The 11,608-nt window shown below is 44.6% G+C and overlaps 1 non-coding gene across 1 annotated transcript; it reads right to left on the minus strand.

The window, feature by feature from the left end:
• Positions 1–1,501: 1,501 nt before the first annotated feature.
• Trnat-cgu (transfer RNA threonine (anticodon CGU)) lies at positions 1,502–1,576 on the minus strand. Its single transcript has one exon. It is a non-coding gene; the product is annotated as a tRNA-Thr (tRNA).
• Positions 1,577–11,608: the final 10,032 nt, after the last annotated feature.

The raw sequence follows: 11,608 nt of genomic DNA on the forward strand, positions 1-11,608 counted from the left end.
AGATCCGGAGATCTTGCTGGCCAGGGTAGTTGACTTACACCTTCTAGAGCACGTTGGGTGGCACGGGATACATGCGGACGTGCATTGTCCTGTTGGAACAGCAAGTTCCCTTGCCGGTCTAGGAATGGTAGAACGATGGGTTCGATGACGGTTTGGATGTACCGTGCACTATTCAGTGTCCCCTCGACGATCACCAGTGGTGTACGGCCAGTGTAGGAGATCGCTCCCCACACCATGATGCCGGGTGTTGGCCCTGTGTGCCTCGGTCGTATGCAGTCCTGATTGTGGCGCTCACCTACACGGCGCCAAACACGCATACGACCATCATTGGCACCAAGGCAGAAGCGACTCTCATCGCTGAAGACGACACGTCTCCATTCGTCCCTCCATTCACGCCTGTCGCGACACCACTGGAGGCGGGCTGCACGATGTTGGGGCGTGAGCGGAAGACGGCCTAACGGTGTGCGGGACCGTAGCCCAGCTTCATGGAGACGGTTGCGAATGGTCCTCGCCGATACCCCAGGAGCAACAGTGTCCGTAATTTGCTGGGAAGTGGCGGTGCGGTCCCCTACGGCACTGCGTAGGATCCTACGGTCTTGGCGTGCATCCGTGCGTCGCTGCGGTCCGGTCCCAGGTCGACGGGCACGTGCACCTTCCGCCGACCACTGGCGACAACATCGATGTACTGTAGAGACCTCACGCCTCACGTGTTGAGCAATTCGGCGGTACGTCCACCCGGCCTCCCGCATGCCCACTATACGCCCTCGCTCAAAGTCCGTCAACTGCACATACGCTTCACGTCGACGCTGTCGCGGCATGCTACCAGTGTTAAAGACTGCGATGGAGCTCCGTATGCCACGGCAAACTGGCTGACACTGACGGCGGCGGTGCACAAATGCTGCGCAGCCAGCGCCATTCGACGGCCAACACCGCGGTTCCTGGTGTGTCCGCTGTGCCGTGCGTGTGATCATTGTACAGCCCTCTCGCCGTGTCCGGAGCAAGTATGGTGGGTCTGACACACCGGTGTCAATGTGTTCTTTTTTCCATTTCCAGGAGTGTATCTAATGATATCTATAATTCGTGTGAACTTGCGGAAAAAATTTGTGTTCAAGGAGAACTTCACAATATGTAACCGGAAGGAGTTGGTTGATTCACTCACTCCTAGTGTCACCCCACCAAATTGCCTTCTGATATAAACGGATGTAAAAACCCTTTACACTAATGTTCCGGTCAATCCATCAATCACCCTTATACGAGAATACTTTCTTATTTAGACGAAACCAGTAAAATTTATTGCATACCTTCGCTACTGACAGTTTATAATTACTTTTCGTTTAACTACAAATACTATAGGCAAACAGACGGCTTGGCTACGGGTAGCTCCTTAGCAGCTTTCATAGATGATGTATTTATTAACAATCTTGAATGTAGCTATTTTAATAATAACAAAGAGAATTCCAAACAAGTCTTTTTTTGAAACTTCCTGGCAGATTAAAACTGTGTGCCCGACCGAGACTCGAACTCGGGACCTTTGCCTTACGCGGGCAAGTGCTCTACCAACTGAGCTACCGAAGCACGACTCACGCCCGGTACTCACAGCTTTACTTCTGCCAGTACCTCGTCTCCTACCTTCCAAACTTTACAGAAGCTCTCCTGCGAAACTTGCAGAACTAGCACTCCTGAAAGAAAGGATATTGCGGAGACATGGCTTAGCCACAGCCTGGGGGATGTTTCCAGAATGAGATTTTCACTCTGCAGCGGAGTGTGCGCTGATATGAAACTTCCTGGCAGATTAAAACTGTGTGCCCGACCGAGACTCGAACTCGGGACCTTTGCCTTTCGCGGGCAAGTGCTCTACCAACTGAGCTACCGAAGCACGACTCACGCCCGGTACTCACAGCTTTACTTCTGCCAGTACCTCGTCTCCTACCTTCCAAACTTTACAGAAGCTCTCCTGCGAAACTTGCAGAACTAGCACTCCTGAAACAAAGGATATTGCGGAGACATGGCTTAGCCACAGCCTGGGGGATGTTTCCAGAATGAGATTTTCACTCTGCAGCGGAGTGTGCGCTGATAAGAAACTTCCTGGCAGATTAAAACTGTGTGCCCGACCGAGACTCGAACTCGGTCCCGAGTTCGAGTCTCGGTCGGGCACACAGTTTTAATCTGCCAGGAAGTTTCATATCAGCGCACACTCCGCTGCAGAGTGAAAATCTCATTCTGGAAGTCTTTTTTTATCATCAATGTGTCTATGAGATATTTACTATCGTCAGTGAACCAAGGGAAGAGGTCAAAGTGTTAGTAGAAGACTTCAACAAGCTGCACCCCGAAATGGAATTCACCCACGAATTAACGGATAAATATATTATACTTAACTATGTAGATCTGCAGGTGCAACCCGATGGAGGTAGCATACAGTTCGATATTTACCGAGAACCTACTAAGAGCGACATGGAGATACGTGCTGCCTCTTGTCACCTGTTAGGTTAGAAACTTACTTTCCTTAAGGCCATGATTCACCGGATTTGTGAACAACCATTATCTCCAGCCTCCACAGAGAAAGAGCTATGTAATCTTAGGTACGTTGCCGTTCGTACCCCGATGGTATTTGATTGTCTGTACAGAACAAATACAACATTTAATGAGAACGTCTCTTACATCTCCATCCGCTAGTTCAGAATTACTGAAAATCCCTTTCGTAAGAAATCTTTCGCAAGACTTAGCGAAACTCTTTCAAAAATACAGTATTAATGTTATATATTCATCGTCTCAAAGAAACTTTGACATCTATAATGAACAACCATATACAGACAAATTTAGCGGTCGTGCGGTATAAATGATTGACTGCAGAGAGTATGAAGCACCATTCAATGGAAAAACAAGTAGACGTTCAAGAAGAGATTCCGCGAACATTTATTGAACAAAAGGGATCAGGTTATATATCACTCGGCATTTACTGAACACCTGAAAGATAGTCGTCATCATCCCCCGACCTTAAATACTTTAAGTATACTTCATATTTAAAAAAAAAGGGAGAAGTATTGAACTTACTCGAATAGATGGAACTGTCTCTACATTTAACTTGTAATTCTGGTGGGCCTTTGAATAATCAGTTGTTCAAAAAGAACCAGAGGTTTTACGACGTTATGATACCTGTTATAAAATCTGTCTGATTTGTTCCCAGTTTCATTTTCCTTATTTTTCACAGTGTACTAATACGATTTTAATACTCTGGAAGATTCTTTCTCATAATTATATTCGTTATATGTACTCTCGTTTGAAACCTCTTGAAATCCTTAACTGTTTTCGTGGCAACATTTGTGTTATTATATTTCTTAATATAACTTATTTTAATTTTTAAGCATTCTAAATATTGATGCTACGTACCATCATTATTTCAGCTACGGTGCTAGCTTATCACTTTTACTTATTGCATGTAGCCGCTTCTTCTTACACACCAGAGCCTTCTATTGCTGAACCGCGCTACTAGTTGCGGGAAACGTCATTTTCCTCCCTTCTAGTGCGGGAAACGTGGTTTTCCTCTGTACTCTAGTTTCAACGTGGCAGAGGAAAACCACGTTGCCCGCGCTCATAGGTACTCTAATTTCAATGTGGCCGTCTGTTAGACCGTTTAATCTCCTGATATCCAGGTGACTCAATGTACGTGTGGCTCTATGTTACGCTTCACTTTGTGTCTCTGACTTTTTTCAGATACTTCTCGTTACTTCCTCCGTGCACTTTCCTCCCATTTATGTTCGTCTTCATACATTCATCCTGGATTTTCATCCTTTTAAGTCTGTGCACTTGGTTTCATTCCAGTGTACGTTGTTCTCCCTTGAGCTGGTCTGTTATCTCAGTTCTGACTAACCGCCCTACCAGCGGGTGATATGCAATGCTTTGATAATCTTTTGTGAATATTAATTTGCTCTTTTAATTTTTTTAAATAATTTTTAAAAGTGCAACTCAGTACCGTATCCATCAACTTGCAATTTTATATAATTACTTTCTCGCTTTTCTTTTTCTTCTAGAATATCCGACGAAACCTTAATCAGGCGAAACGTATTATTTGTGATAAAAATAACTTTGCAACCGAGACTGTCTCCTTTAATATATTTATAGGAGTATGATCCTTAGACACTAATGTATATTCATCTTTGTGAGTTTCATTTCTTAAGAGTCGGGTTCACTCAACTGTGTCCGTATGTTAGCGTCAAGCTTGTACGCGTGATCTAAGTAGCTTTAAATTTAATCTACTACAGCCGCGCGGTCTGTGGCGTCTTGTCACGTTTCACGATTTCCCCCCCCCCCCCCCCCCCCCCAATTCCGTAGGCGGTTCGAGTCTTCCCTCGGGCATGGGTGTGTGTATGTTGTCCTTAGCGGAAGTTAGTTTAAGTTAGATTAAGTAGTGTGGAAGCTTAGGGACCGATGATCTAAGCAGTTTGGTCCAATCAGACCTTACCCCAAATCTGCAGATCTCCTTATTAAGTATCAGTATGGGAAAGTCAATATGAACGCCCTCTCTGTGCCACGCCCAAATTTGAGATTTGCTCCCCATTGGAAGCTCGGCTTTGCTAGAGTTCAGGGTGATGTAAATACTTACCTGAAACGTTCTTTTTTTAACATTGTTAAACAGTGGAGATGTGTAATGCAATAGGACACCCTGAACATAGATATTTATCGAAAAGTAACACAGGAACAAGAGGGAATTGATGAAAGGTGATGAGAGAAGAAATGAAATCTTTATGGAAGAAATCGTATCCACTAAGAGCGACTTAAATGAAATACAAATAACAAAATGATAAGGTTTAATAGTTCTGTCCGAATTAAGAGAAGGAGTGAGCCTGAGGAGATATACGGCAGTATTCTCAAGATAATATGCATGCTGGCAAAAATGGTTCAAATTGCTCTGAGCACTATGGGACTAAACTTCTGAAGTCATCAGTCCCCTCGAACTTAGAACTACTTAAACCTAACTAACCTAAGGACAGCACACACATCCATGCCCGAGGCAGGATTCGAACCTGCGACCGTAGCGGTTGCGCGGTTCCAGGCTGTAGAGCCTAGAACCGCTGGGCCACCTCGGCCAGCCGTGCTGGAAAAGCGAGTAACAGGAGAAACACTGCGTTTGCTAGGCGCTAAAGTAACTAACGGCACATTTTGAGCCCAACGATCGGCATCATTGGGGTTAATCGTGAGAACTGATTATCCGATAGCCTACTTGCTCGGGTGGATACACCAGGGCTGAGTGCGGCGGCAGAGTCCCAGTACGAGAGCTCTCCGGTCAGCACTCCACTGCGCGACGATCCACTCCAGCCTCCTCGCGGCATTGACAACACTTGACGCCGTCCTTCCCAGCGCAAGTCAACGAGCTCATCGTGCGAGTCTGTCGTGCCGCATGTGTAGCGGCAGCTGAAGCACTGAGAGAGTGCGCAGAATATGACGTCCTCCGTCTAATGGAGCAATATGTGTGCGTAAACTAAACAGAGAACGACAGGATTCATATTAATAAATTTTTGGTACGGACATAGCTCTATAAATTAAAGATAAGTGTGTAGTCTCATTTTAATTCGATCTCCTAATGGAACCGTGTAGGTAACTGATCGTCTCAATTTTGTCTTTTTGAGCTAGGTCTCTGTACGTTAGCATCATCACTAAACATTTAATCTACTTGGTATTTTCCTTTTTTTTTTCATTTTTTATTTTTTCGAGTCATCAGTCTTCTGACTGGTTTGATGCGGCCAGCCACGAATTCCTCTCCTGTAAAATCCTTTACTTTACGTCCTCAATTATTTGCTGGATATATTCCAATCTCTGTCTTCCTCTACAGTTTTTGCCATCTGTAGCTCCCTCTAGTCTAATGTAAGTTATTCCCTAATGACTTAAATGATGTCCTATCATCCTGTCCCCTTCTCCTTGTCAGTGTTTTCCACATATTCCTTTCCTCGCCAATTCTACGCATAACCTCCTCGTTCTTTACCTTATCATTCCATCTAATTTTCAACATTCATTTACGGTCCTGTTTTCCAACACACCATTTTTCACTACGATACAATGCTGTGCTGCAAACGTACTTTCTCAGAAATTTCGTCCTCAAATTAAGGCCTGTGTTTGATACTACTAGACGTCTCTTGGCCAGGAGTGCCCTTTTCGCAGGTACTAGTTTCCTTTTATGTTTCCCTTCCTCCGTCAGTCATGGGGTATTTTGCTGCTTTGGTACTACTTCGTGATCACCACCCCTTATTTTATGTTTCTCCTTGTTCTCATTTCTGCTACTTCAAGTTACTTTCATCTTTCTTCGATTTGCTCTCAATCCATATTCTGCAAGCATCAGACTGCTCATTCCATTCAGTAGATCCTGTAGTGCTTCTACACTTTCGTGGAACCGAGCGAGGTGGCGCAGTGGTTAGCACACTGGACTCCCATTCAGGAGTCCGGTTATCCAGATTTAGATTTTCCGTGATTTTCCTAAATCGCTCGAGGTAAATGCCGGAATAGTTACTTTGATAAGGCATGGCGATTTCCTGTCCCATCCTTGACGCAATCCGAACTTGTGCTCCGTCTCTAGTGACCTCGCTGTCGACGGGACGTTAAGCCCAATCTTCCTTCCCGTTGTTTCTCACTTTCGTTGAGCATATCAATGCCACCAGCAAATCTTACCACTGATATGCTTTCTCCTTGAATTTTAATCCTACTTTTGAACCTTTCTTTTATTTCCCTCATTGCTTTTTGAAGTATAGCTTGGCCAGTGGGTGTAAAAAACTACATCTCTGTCTTTTCTTCACTCTTGTACATATTGTATATGAACTTATCTCCGCATAGCTTACCCCTATTTTCCTCGGAATTTCGAACATCTTGCAGTATTTTACATTGTCGAACGCTTTCTCCAGGCCGAGAAATCCTATGACCTTGTTTGGACTCCTATTTAGTTTTGCTTCCATTATCAACAGCAGCGTTTCAATAGTCTCTTTGGCCAAACTGATCTTCATCTACTTGCTCTATGATATCGTTTTCTATTACTATTTTTGTTGCTATTCGATGTTTTTGCACAGAAAGCGATGACTTTTATTTTTCCAATTGAAATCTGCTTGTTATATACCTGATATATTTAATAAATATTTTGCGTAGTTCATGGCCAGTCCTCTGTAGCCCTTCTTCACCGATCAAGATTAAAACTTGATCATCTGCAGATAGCGTCATCATAATATTATTTTGTTGGTTAATGCGCAATTCTGGAATTTAAGTTTCGATTGCTGTACGATTTCGTCATTGCATGAAGAAGGGCTACAACCTTGTAGAACTATAAATTAATATGCCCTGTTCGCGCAGAAAAGTGGTAAGACTATACCTTCCTCGTTAGCAAATCCAGTATCGTATGTCAATTTATCAATGACTAAAATGCTCAGCTGTGAAGGCCGCAATCTGATTACATCAGCCGACAAAACGAAAATCGACATCACTGCCCAATCCCAAGATCGACTATCAGTCATTTTGTTATTCTGATTGAGCTACGGTCCACTAATCGCGATCCAATATTAGAATTTAAAAGTGCTTTGTGAATGCTTAAGATCAATTAAGGAAGAAAAGATAGCGGACATTCCACCAGAATTTCTAAAATCATTGGGGGAAGTAGCAACAAAACGACTTATTCATGTTGGTGTGTAGAATCTTTACCGTCGGTATACCATGCGACTTTCGATAAAACATAGTCTATACAATTCTGAAGATTACAAGAGCCGGCAAGCGCGAGAATTATCGCACAGTCAGTTTAACAGCTCACGCATCCAAGTTGGTGACAAGAGTAATATGCAGAAGATTGGAAAAGGAAATTGAGGATCTGTCAGATGACGATCAGTTTGACTTCAGGAAAGGTAGAGAGGCAGTTATGACGTTGCGATTCATAATGCAAACAAGACTAAAGAAAAGCCAGGAAACATTCTTAGGATCCGTCGAACTTGAAAAAGTGTCTGACAATGCAACATGGTGCAAGGTGTCTGAATTGGAGGGAAGCTAGAGGACAAACGGGTAATATACAATACGTACAAGAACCAAGAGGAAACAATAAGACTGAAAAACCGAGAACGAAGTGCTCAGATTAAAAGCGATAAGAGACAAGGATGTTGTCTTTCGTCCCTTTTGTTCAGACTACACATCGAAGAAGCAATGACGAAAAACAGAAGAAAGATTCAAGAGTAGGATTAAAATGGTGAAAAAATATCAGTGGTAAGATCCGCAGATATTGCTATCTTCAGTGAAGGAGAAGGGGAATTGAAGGACCTATTGGATGGAATGAACAGTCTAAGAAGTACAGAATATGTGATGAGAGTGAATCGAAGAAACAAGAAACTAATGAGACGTAGCGGAGATGAGAACAGTGAGAAATTTAACATCAAACTGGGTATCACGAAGTAGACGAGGTTAAGGAATTGTGATACTTAGGCAGCAAAATAACCCAAGATGGACGGAGTAGGAGGAACATAAAAATTAGATTAGTGATGGGAGAAATGGCATTGCTGGCCAAGAGAAGTCTACTAGTATTAAAGATAGCCCTTAATTTGAAGAAGAATTTTGTAGCAATGTACGTGTAGACCACGGCACTGTATGGCAGTGAAACGTAAACTGTGGGAAAGCCCGGACAGAAGAGAATCGAAACATTTGAGATGTGGTGCTACAAAAGAAGGTTGAAAATTTTAGTGGACTGATAAGGAATAAAGAGGTTCTGCAAAGAACCGACAAGGAAACGAATGTGTGGAAAACACTTACAAGAAGAAAGGATAGGTTGATGGAAGTGTGTTAATACATCGGTGTATGACGCTCATGGTACTAGAGGGAGCTACAGACGGTAAAAACTGTAGAGGAAGTAAGAGATTTTAATTCATGCGGCAAATAATTGAGGACGTGGGTTGCAGTTGCTACTCTGAAATGAAAAAGTTGTCACAGGAGAGAATTCGTGGTGAAACCGCATGAAACTAATCAGAAGACGTGATACCAAAATACGAATTTTCGGGGAAAGGGAATACGCCAGTTTAGTTCTGGGGCGCTTGAGATGTCTGTCATCACCCCTCCTCCATCGCCTCCCCCTCCCCTGCCCAGTCTCTGTCTCCATCCGCTGGTAGCGAATCGCGGGGAGAGCTACAAGCAGGCGGGGTGTGGCGGTGCCTCGGTGTCTGCCTTAGTCCCGGTTACGATCAGGGCCCTCATCAGCCTAGACCCGTGACCGGCGGCCAACGAGCGGCCAAGTGCCGGCGCGCGTTTTACGCCCACCCCGGAGTCGCCCGCCCGCCTTCCCCGGTCGCAGAGACGCTGATGGACGCCGAACCGAAGCACGCGCCGCCGCCGTAAAGCCGCTGCGACTACACTGTGCTGTGGGCGAGCGGAGCGGGGGCCTGCTGTTTGCACTGCAACGTAAATACGTCCCTCCGGGAATAAACAAGTCCGAGGGCTGTATAAAATGAAAGGCGGAGTGGCAGCGGGGGAGCAGGCGGTCTGGCAGGCGAGTGAAGAAGTCGCGGATGACGAACGAGGCGAGTACCGGCTCTGTCAAGTTACTGAGGAAGTGAAGCATTCTGCCACAGCAGATGGGGGAGATCGTATTTTTTGGGCTCAGACACCACTGTCGTTACGAAACTTTCCTGTCGCCTTTATTTATATAATTTCTCTTTCTCTTTCTGTTTTTTTTTTTTTTTTTTTTTTTTTTTTTAATATCTATTTCACATGAAATACCAGGTGGTTATAATTAAAGTGCGGCTATTCACAAGCCGGCCGTAGTGACCGAGCGGTTCTAGGGGCTACAGTCTGGAACCACTACGGTCGCAGCGAATCCTGCCTCGGGCATGGATGTGTGTGATGTCCTTAGGTTAGTTAGATTTAATTAGTTCTAAGTTCTAGGGGACTGATGACCTTAGAAGTTAAGTCCCATAGTGCTCAGAGCCATTTGCTATTCACAGAGATCCAATGTGGGCTGTAATTATCGTATGGCAGCGAAACTCGGTAGATATGCTAATGCGTCAATGCAGAGCCGATTAACGCTGGAAAGCAGTAAGTTCCGGTTTTGGCCACCAAGTGAAAATCGGGCGCTGTAAACTGTTCGTATGGCCTATGACATTCACGCTGTCATATCACAAGCCATAACGTGAGTGAATAGTGGCCGGCCGATGTGGCCGAGCGGTTCTGGGCTCTTCTGTCTGGAAACGCGCGACCGCTACGGTCGCAGGTTCGAATCCTGCCTCGGGCATGGATGTTTGTGATGTCCTTAGGTTAGTTAGGTTTAAGTAGTTCTAAGTTCTGTCGGACTGATGACCCCAGATGTCAAGTCCCATAGTGCTCAGAGTCATTTCAGCCAGTGAAAAGTGTTTATGTTATATATTAATCTTATTTATTCCAGTCTGCTATAGTATTTAAACACAGACTGTATTGATTATTACAGAAATCGTGCAATATACATTAATACTTCATCCTCCGTATTTTACCCCCGTCACCAAAACTATTTCAGACATTACGGATATCGAGAAGAGGGACCGTGTGCTATAGCAATTACGTCGCTGGACAGAGTATCGACGAGTGAAAGATATGAGGAGAGCTACGATGTCATTAAATGGTTTAAAGAAGACGATAGTGAAATTCCAAACCACGGGTGAACTTGGTGTCGCACCTGGAACACGAAGCCATCCTATCGTGATGGAAGTTATTGACGAGGTTGCTGTAGCTGTAACTGATCATGCAGCATATGCCCCGGATGGCACTAGTTCTCGAGCAGTGTCACGAGAATTGTCCATCCCCTGGAGAAGACAAACCATGTCCTATAGTGAAACTGTTTTACGTGAATGGCAGCAATTACATTGCTGGACTGATAGAGCATCGACGAATGAAAGATATGAGGGGAGCTGCGATGTCATTAAATGCTTTAAAGAAGATGACAATGTAATTCCAAACCACGGGTGAGCTAAGTGTCGCCCTGGAAGAGGAAGGCGTCTTATCCTAATGCAAGTCATTGAGGCCGTTGCTGTAGCTGTTCCTGACTATGCAGTACGTCCTTCAGTAATTGTTAGTGCTCATGCAGTGTGACGTGAAGTGTTAATCCCATGGTCAATGGTACAGAAAGTTTTGCGGTATATTTTACACTGAAACCTCATGATTCCCAGCAACGTTCCGAGTTTGATCTTCAGTCTCTGGCAGCGATCGACTTTGATGACTTGTGGCCGGGTAATATTCAGTGGAGTGACGAGGTATATTTAACACTAGAGGGTGCAGTGAATACACAGAACTGCCGAGTTTGGGGTACTGTTATCCGCGTGTTGTGCATGAAGAGCCATTGCACTCGCCGTATGTAACTGTGTAGTGTGCATTCACGAACAACTTTATTCTCGGTCCGTTTTTCTTTGAATACACCGAGAGGGCGTGTCAAATATACCGTGACGTCTGCACGTTATCGAGACCTTCTTGAACAGCATGTGATTCCCGATTTGGAAGGGCGAAACCTCGTAGGAACCACTGTTTTCATACAAGATGGGACAACTCTCTGGCGTAGTGAAAAATATGCTTACTGGAACATTCCACGAACGTGTTATCACCAGAGGTTTTCCAGATGCATGCCTTGCAAGATCACCTAATC

This window comes from Schistocerca nitens, chromosome 5 (genome assembly GCF_023898315.1).
Source record: "Schistocerca nitens isolate TAMUIC-IGC-003100 chromosome 5, iqSchNite1.1, whole genome shotgun sequence".
Taxonomy (NCBI): Eukaryota; Metazoa; Arthropoda; class Insecta; order Orthoptera; family Acrididae; genus Schistocerca; species Schistocerca nitens.